The following is a 9998-nucleotide window of genomic DNA, read 5'->3' as shown; positions in this document are numbered from 1 at the left end:
ACTTTTGCCACGTGGAGGGTGATATGCACCTACATGGCATCCAACTATGCTTGGTCGAATTTTATAATTAAGAAACATTTGTTTTTATTTTATGTCTTGATTGGATTTTGGCATGTTGCCTATTTTATTTTCCCAATTTAGTTTTATTAGGTTTTTAAATTACTTTTCTATTTTTATTAGGAAACTAGGAGGTAAATTAGGTTGCCTAAACATAACCAAATTAGGTTTCTTAAACCTAATTTTCCGCCACCTTTATTTTAGGTAAGTTTAGGAGTGCTTTGTAATTTATTTTGCCTATTTAAAGGCACAAAAATCATGAATAAAATGGAGATTACAATTTTGATTCAAAGTGAGAGTGATTCTCTTGGTTCTCTAAGAACTATATCGAACTTTTTCAAGCTTTGCTTGTGGAGTTCAAATTCCACTTGTTAATAGGTTATTTCGCACCCTATTGTGGCTTCTTCACCATACCAAGGTTTTTACCTCAAATATAGGTAACGGGTCACAGTCTTCCATTGATAACTTGTAATTAGACAGTCTAAAAAGGAAACATGCTGATTTCTTTTTGTTCAAGCCATATTAGATGGCCACTTAGATGCTATATGTCATGCCGCATGTCCAAAGATGCCATGTCATCAAAGTGCCACGTCATCATATTGTTGAGAAATTACCAAATTGCCCCTAACTTTGTTTTCCTTCAAGCTTTCATATCAGTAGCCTTCAATGCTCAATATTGTTGCTAATTTTGATTCTTCCTTTGCAAAACTCTTACATTCTTGATTGATGCCCTCCCAGATAAGACCATTCAATGTTTCTTTAAACCTTTTTGCACGAGCTATTGTAATTGGTCCAGTTGGTAACTCCATCTTTTAGTGCTCCTATGATGATCCTCATCATCCAAGGTCGAAAACTATACATACCTTCGGGATAATGCATCGACAACCACATTTTTCTCTCTTTTCTTGTAGTGGATGACATAAGGAAAAGTCTCGATGAATTCAATCTACTTTCCATGCCTTCAGTTGAGCTTCCCTTGACCTTTAATATGCTTAATGATTCATGATCTGTGCGAATCATAAATTCCTTCGACATTAAGTAATGTTGACATGTCTCTAAGGCTCTCACCAAAGCGTACATCTCTTTGTCATAGGTCGGGTAGTTCAACGCAGCTCCATTTTTCTTCTCACTAAAGTAGCCTATGGGTCTTCCTTCCTGCATCAAAACAGCTCCAAGACCTACACCCAAAGCATCACATTCAATTTCAAAAGTTAAAAAAAAAAGGGGCAAAACTAATAAAGGGGCATTAGTTAATTTTTCTTTCAACACACTAAAAGACTTCTCTTGTGCTTCTCCCCAGTTGAATCCAACATTTGATGAGGACATGACTAGGAGCCCCTAAGATGGAGTTGAGAGCCACTTCAAATCTCTACGAGACCAATAACTGAGGCTAGAGCAAAGAAGTTTAAAGAAGAACTTAATGGCTTAATCCAAAAGGCGTTCATTCATATGATTGGGACGAAGGCTGCCACCATGAAAGAAAGCTTAAAGCATGGAATCCTACAACATGGTGATGTGGCAAGTTTGATGATATGGATGGTGATGTGGCATCATTGGTGACATGGCACTTTTGCCACATGGAGGGTGATATGCGCCTCCATGGCATTCAATTAAGCTTGGCAGAATCTTATAGTTAGGACAAATTAAATTTCTATTTATGTCTTGATTGGATTTTGGCATGTTGCCTATTTTACTTTTCTAATTTAGTTTTATTAGGTTTTTAAATTACTTTCCTATTTTTGTTAAAATTAACTGATCAATGAATTAAAGGCCATTTAAATTAGGAAATTAAGAGCCAAATTAGGTTCCCTTAACATAACCAAATTAGATTTCTTAAACCTAACCAAATTAGGTTTCCTAAACCTAAATTTCGACCATCTTAGTTTAGGAAAGCTTTGTAATTTATTTTGCCTATTTAAAGATATAAGTCATGAATAAAGGCAGAGATTACAATTTTGATTAAAAAGTGAGAATGATTCTCTTGTTCTCTAAGAACCATATCGACTTTTTCAAGCTCCGTTTGTGGAGTTCAAATTTGACTTATCAATAGATTATTTCGCACCCTCTTGTGGCATCTTCATCATACTAAGGTTCTTACCTTAAATATAGGTAAAGAGTTGAGGTTTTCCATTCATAACTTTACAGTTAGACTGTCCACATCAATCTTTGTTACGGGTTTAGAGGCAAGTCACTCTAGGTTCCTATTAATTTGGTATCAGAGCTTGTTTCTAATTACAGGTTTGATCTATCTATCTTTGTTTTAATTGTCTTTCTTTGTTCTTGGTTTTCTGTGATTTTTAGCATTAGGTTAGAAATTGCAACTTTGATTTCTTTGGCTGTTTTTATCCGATTGGTTACTGTACTTTGTTCTTTTCTTTGATTTGTTAGCTGAATTTGTTTCAAACAGTTGTGTTCGACGGCTTGGTGTGTTTTCTTTGAAGTTTGGTGCAATTGGTATTACTCTAGTTTGATAAAGATTGCTCTTGTTTCTTGAACGCACAAAAAAAAAAAAAAAAAAAAGGTTTGTTGATCCTTAATATTCTTTTTGTTCTTGTGATTTGTGGCATTGAATTATTGAGATTTTAAGAGAAAACAGGTAGTGAAAATTTTTGGGTGATTTGAAGAACATAAAAATCAAACCAAAATCAATATAAAAAATAAGGTTTGTTTAATTATTTATTAGTTCCACTTTGCAAATATGATCCTAATTTGTTCTTAACATTCTAGTTGCTTTTGTTTATGTCAAATTTCTTGTTCATAATCAAACCTATCATTGTTGCCTTTTCCTTTATACTTACCGTTCTAGTTGTCTTCTTAGCGTTTCTTTAATAACTGTTTGGTAGGCCTATTTAGATTGCTACTTGCTAGTTTGATAAGTTTGATATTAGTTTGCAAAAAACCAAATAGAATTACTAGAGTGGTAAAAGGCAAGAGAGGTGAGAGTCATAAAGGGTGAAAGCCAAAATATAACTAGAGTGCAAACACGAATGAATTGAGACCTTAAATTTGAGCAAAACAAGTGAGGGAGTCTTGTGAGGTCCTTTTAACTAACAACTTTTTGCAGGAAAAAAAAAATCATGTCACAAGACAAAAGTAAAGAAAGTATGGAAGGAACTTCAGGTGTGACTGATCCAAAGTTGTATATTCAAGCCATGGTGGGAGAACTCCAAAGAGAACTACGGTAGGAGATTGGTTAAATCCGAGACAGGTTGGATAGGATGGAATCATGAATATGAGAAAAAAGAATAAAACATTGGTTCGGGTACCAACCTAGTCCATGGGAGAGAGAGATTAGATCGAAGCAATGATTATGGAGGAATTAAGATGAAAATACCATCATTCCATGGTAAAAGTGATCTAGAAGCTTATCATGAGTGGGAGAAGAGGATTGATATGGTATTTGATTGTCAAAACTATTCGGAGGCTAAAAAGGTTAAATTTGCCACTGTTAAATTTATGGACTATGCTATTGGATAGTGGAACAAAGAGACACTGATGCAAACCTAGAGCAACCTGACTCTAAACCCATAACAAAGATTGAATTAGAGGCAAAGTACTCTAGGTTCAAATCAATCCTTCTTACGGGGTTTAAAGGCAAGGCACTCTAGGTTCATATCAGATTTTTCCAGCAAATAAATAAGAAGAAACCAAATAAAAGACTAATTTCCTAAAACAAAAGTCAAAATCAAATTAGGAAACTAAATAACTATCTTTTTTATTAAGTTATCTTTGACCAATTTAAGCTCTAAATCACCTTCCATATATGCCTTGTAGGATGCTAAATAGGATGACAATTGAGTCCTACATGTTAACCCTTTATTGGAACAAAGAGAAAATGCCAACTCAGCAAAATACAGTAAAACCGACCAAACTCTCTCCTATGCGCACACCACCTCTTTGGATGCTTTACCAGTTGGGGTGCTGATCTAATACAGATGAAGACCAGGCCAATCACTAGAGCAAAAGCCAAGAGATTTAAGGACAACCTGGCTGGATTCATAAAGGGAGTTATCAATTCTCAAAAGGGTTTATCCATATCTGAAGATACAAGACCAATTTTAAGCATCCGAGTGGTGGAGGCCATTACGGACCCAGGTAAATATTTTAGTGCATTTTTGGACTTTGGGAAGCAAAGCATAGTTCCAATGATACGAACCTAGAGCAACCTACCTCTAAACCTGTAACAAAGATAGAATTAAGGCCGTCTAATTATGAGCTATCAATGGAAGACCTCGACCCGTTACCCATATTTGAGGTAAGAACCTTGGTATAGTGAAAATGCCACAATAGGGTGCGGAATAACCTATTAATAAGTCGAATTTGAACTCCACAAGCGAAGCTTGAAAAAGTTCGATATAGTTCTTAGAGAATCAAGAGAATTACTCTTACTTTGAATAAAAATCATAATCTCCCCTTTATTCATGACTTATGTGCCTTTAAATAGGCAAAATAAATTACAAAGCTTTTCTAAATTTACTAAAAGTAAAGGTGGAATAATAATGGATGAAAATTAGGTTTAGAAAACTTAATTTTGATAGGTTTAGGAAACCTAATGTGATTAGGTTTAGGAAACCTAATTTGGTTAGGTTTAGGAAACCTAATGTGGTTAGGTTTAGGAAACCTAATTTAGCTCCTAGTTTTCTAATTTGAATGGCCTTTAATTCTTTGACCAATTCAACTCTAATAAAATTGGGATAGTAATTTAAAAACCTAATAAAAAGTAAATTAGGAAAGTAAATAGGCAACATGCCAAAATCCAATCAAAACATAAATAAAAATGAATATTTTCCTAATTCTAAAATTTGACCAAGCTTATTTGGATGCCATGTCACCATATGATGCCACATCACCATGTTGTAGAAGTCCATGCGTTAAACTCTCTTTCACTTTGGCATCCACCATCCCAATCATATGGACCAATTTTAGTTCAGCTTCACTAATGAACTTGCTTCCTTGAGTTGTAAACACCCCTTGCATTAAACCATTTAGTGCCTCTTTCAGTCTCTTTGCTCGTGCTCGAGTTATGGGTCCTGTAGACATTTGAAGTGGATCTAGGCTCCATCTTGAAGGGCTCTTGTTCATGTCCTCATCAGTCCCCTCCTCTTGAAAAAGATTTGTCCTCAAATCGTCACCTGCACAAAAAGTAGATAAAGCGACATTAAAAGTAGCACTTACATTATACTCACCTGGAAGATCTAATTTATAAGCATTGTCATTAAGTCTCTCCAACACTTGGAAGGGACCATATCCACGTGGCATGAGTTTAGACTTTCATTGAGCCAGAAATCTTTCCTTTCTCAAATGCAACCAAACCCATTCTCGAGGCTCAAAAATAACTTGTTGGCGCTCTTTGTTTGCTTGCTTTATATATTGTTCGGTTCTCCTTTCAATGTTAGCTTTGGCCTTCTCATGTAGTTGCCTAACAAAATCAGCTTTCTTTTTCCCATCTAAATTAGCACACTTACTCAAAGGTAAAGGTGTTAAATCCAATGGAGTTAAAGGATTAAAATCATATAATTTTGCAAGGTGAAAATTTAGTGGCAGAATGTACAGATCTATTGTAAGCAAATTCAACATGAGGTAAACATTCTTCCAAAGTTTTGATATCTGACTTATCAATGTTCGCAACAAAGTAGATAAAGTTCTATTTACTACCTCTGTTTGTCCGTCAGTTTGTGGATGACAAGTAGTAGAAAACAACAATTTAGTACCCTACTTGGCCCACAATGTTTTCCAAAAGTAACTTAAGAATTTTGCATCTCTATCAGACACTACTGTTCTAGGCATTCCATGCAACCTAACAATTTCTTTAAAGAACAAATCAGCAATATGAGATGCATCATTGGTTTTATGACATGCAATAAAATATGAGATGCACAAAAATCGAATCCCTACCTTTCCTTGTTTTAGCCAACCCTAAAACAAAGTCCATAGAAATATCTACCCAAGGGTGGTTAGGTATAGGAAGTGGCATGTACGACCCATGTGGAGATGCCACAATAGGGTGTGGAATAACCTATTGATAAGTCAAATTTGAATTCCACAAGCAAAGGTTGAAAAGTTCGATATAGTTCTTAGAGAACCAATAGATCACTCTCACTTTGAATCAATATTGTATTCTAAATTTCATTCATGACTTGTGTGCCTTTAAATAGGCAAAATAAATTACAAAGCTTTCCTCAATTTGCTAAAAATAATTATGGAATAGTTGTGGAAGAAAATTAGGTTTAGAAAACCTAATTTTGATAGGCTTAGACCTAAGGTGGTTAGGTTTAGGAAACCTAATGTGGTTAGGTTTAGGAAACCTAATGTGGTTAGGTTTAGGAAACCTAATTTGGTTAGGTTTAGAAAACCTAATTTGTCTCCTAGTTTCCTAATAAAAATAGGAAAGTAATTTAAAAACCTCATATAACTAAATTTAGAAAATAAAATAGGCAACATGCTAAAATCCAATCAAGACATAAAATAAAAACTAATATTTCTTAATTATAAAATTCAGCCAATGCCATGTAGGCACATATCATCCTCCACATGGCAAAAGTGCCACGTCACCATATGATGCCACATCACCATCCATGTCATCAAATTATGCCACATCACTGTATTGTTGGATTCCATGCATTAGGCTTTCTTTCATGTTGGCATCCTCCGTTCCAATCATATGAACTAATTTTGGTTCATCTTTAGTAATGAACTTGCTTCCTCAGGATGTGAACACCTCTTGCATTAAACCATTTAGTGCTTCTTTAAACCTTTTTGCTCTTGCCCTGGTTATTGGTCCCCGTAGAAATTTGAAGTGGCTCTGGACTCTATCTTGGGGTGCTCCTAGTCATGTCCTCATCAAATCTTTATCAAACTATAGTAATACCAACAATGAAAACACACCAAGCGATCAACCGTAAAGGTTAGGATGCAAAAAAGAACCAAGAGTTTTTATTTTATTTTTAATATATGATCGCATGGATGAAAAAGAACAAAAAGAAAAAAAGAAAAGATGCAAAGGAGAACGCAGTGACCAAATGGATAAGACAACCAAAGAAATCAAAGATGCAATTTCTAACCTAATGCAAATATCGCAGAAAGCCAAGAACAAAGAAAAACAATGAAAACAAAGATAGATAGATCAAACCTATAATACAAAACTCCCTTTGATACCAAATTGATACGAACCTAGAGCAACTTGCCTCTAAACCTGTAACAAAGATTGATTTGGACCGTTTAATTACAAATTATCAATGGATGACCTCGACCCTTACCTATATTTGAGGTAAGAATTTTGGTATAGTGAAGACACCATAATAGGGTGCGGAATAACCTATTGATAAGTCATATTTAAACTCCACAAGCAAAGCTTGAAAAGTTCAAATCACTCTCACTTTGAAACAAAATTGTCATCAAATTTTTGTTCATGACTTTTGTGCCTTTAAATAGGCAAAACAAATTACACTTTCCTAAATTCACTAAAAATAAAAATGGAAAAAAATTAGGTTTAGGAAACCTAATGTGGTTAGGTTTAGGAAATCTAATGTGGTTAGGCTTAAACAACCTAACGTGATTAAGCTTAGAAAACCTAATGTGATTAGGTTTAAGAAACCTAATTTGGCTCCTAGTTTCCTAATTTGAATGGCACTTAATACTTTGACCAATTCAACTCTAATAAAATTAAGAAAGTAATTTAAAAACCTAATAAGAACTAAATTAGGAAAGTAAATAGGCAACATGCCAAAATCCAATCAAGACATAAATAAAAATTAATTTTTTCTTAATTATAAAATTCGGCCAAGCTTAGTTGGATGTCATGTCACCATATGATGCCACATCACCATCCATGTCATCAAAACGTGCATGCATTAAGCTCTCTTTCACGTTGGCATCCACCATCCCAGTCATATGGACCAATTTTAGTTCATCTTCAGTAATGAACTTGCTTCCTTGGGTTGTAAATACCTCCTCGGTTAGAGCATTTAAATCTATTTGTTCTTGCCCTGGTAATTGGTCCTATAGAGATTTAAAGTGGATCTAGACTCCATCTTAAGATAGTTCTGGTCATGTCCTCATTAGGAGGAATGCTTGCTGCATGTTGAGTTTGCTTATAATAGAACCATACATTTAGCTACTAAATATTCTCCATTTGAAATTGTTATGGTTTTAATCCTTTAATGCCATTAGATTTAACACCTTTCATTTAAGTGAACTTGCTAACCTAGATGGAAAAATAAAAGCTGAATTTGTTAAGCAAATTCATTAGAAGAAAAAAGCAAACATTGAGAGGAGGAATGAGCAATATGCCAAGATTACAATCAAATTATTAAAATATCAACCTTCCTAACTAAATTTATCCAGCAAATAATTAAATGAAAACCAAAATCGAAGACTATTTCCTAATTTAAAAGTCAAATGTCGGATTTAGAAAGTAGTAAACTAGTTTTCCAAATAAGCTATCTTTGTCCAATTACCAGCTCGTTTAGGCTCTAAATCAGTTTCAATATGCCATATAGGATGCCTAGTAGGATTAGAACTGGTTTCCACACATTGTCATTGATTGGAATGATCAAAGCTTGCTTGGATGATAAGATAACTCTTTCCCAGCACTAAAACAGTTCGATTCGGCCATATTGGAAGCTTGGGTACAAATGATGTGCTTGGATACCATTGCAGAACCCTTGACATGATTCCATGGTCTCTTGTTGAGCTAAATTACATTCCTAAGCTATCAACCCATTCCTTGTTGCTCGAAGTCCTTAAATGTACCAAAACAGCATTTCTACCTTCTCAACTTGGATTCTCAATGCGGGCTTTAAATTTTCTGATATTAATATGCCTTCTTAAGATTGAATTACTTTTTGAATGAAGCTAACCAGATTGTCCTTAAACCTTTTAGCTTGTGCCCATGTAATTGGTCTAGTCTTCAGTTGCACAGGATCAACACCCCAACAAGTTGTTGTTTGCACGAGTATAGTCAGATTCTCGTCATTCCCCTCTTGAAAGTGAATTGTCCTAAAATTAAAGTCATCATTTTTGCAGAAAATGAGATAAATCGGCAACATTAAGTGCAGCACTCACATTATACTCATCTGGTAAATTAAGCTTGTGGTGTTTTCATTGACCCTCTCCAAGACTTGAAAATGTCCATCTCTTCGACGCATAAGCTTTGACTTGCATTCTTTAGGAAACATCTCTTTTCTCACATGTAACCAAACCCAATCTTTAAGTTCAAACAATATCTTAATCAGCCTTGGTTAGCAACCTTTGCATATTGCTCAGTCCAGCTTTCTATGTTTGCAAGTCTTTTCATGAATCTGCTTAAGGAATTTAACTTTTTATTTTTCATTTAGATTAGAGTGTTCATTAAAAGGCAAGGTGTTAAATCTAATGGAATTAAAAGATTAAAACCATAAACAATTTCAAATGGTGAATATTTAGTAGCAGAATATATGGTTCTATTATAAGCAAATTTAGCATATGGCAAACGTTCCTCTCAAGTTCTCAAATTTCTACTAATTAATGCTCTCAACAATGCAAACCAAGTTCTATACACTACTTCAGTTTGACTATTAGTTTGTGGATAGTGGAAAATAAAAATTTAGTGCCTAATTTAGCCCATAATATTTTCCAAAAGTAATTCAAGAACTTAGCATCCCTATCTGAAACAATAGTCCTAGGCATACCATATAGACTCACCACCTTCTTAAAGAACAAGTTAGCTACATTAGATACATCATCAATTTTATTACATGCAATGAAATGGGCCATATTAGAAAATCTATCAACAACCACAAGAATTGAATCTTTTCCCGTCCTAGACCTAGATAAACCAAGTACAAAATCCATAGATAAAACAATACAAGGATTTATGTGATTCCGCTCGAGCCTGCTCAACCGATAACCCGTTGGGGTGCTAACCCAACACGGATGAAGACCAGGGCAATCACAAGAGCTCA

This window comes from Ziziphus jujuba, chromosome 1, assembly GCF_031755915.1.
Source record: "Ziziphus jujuba cultivar Dongzao chromosome 1, ASM3175591v1".
Lineage (NCBI taxonomy): Eukaryota > Viridiplantae > Streptophyta > Magnoliopsida > Rosales > Rhamnaceae > Ziziphus > Ziziphus jujuba.
The sequence above is the reverse complement of the archived record's forward strand: the minus strand, read 5'-3'. Positions refer to the sequence as shown.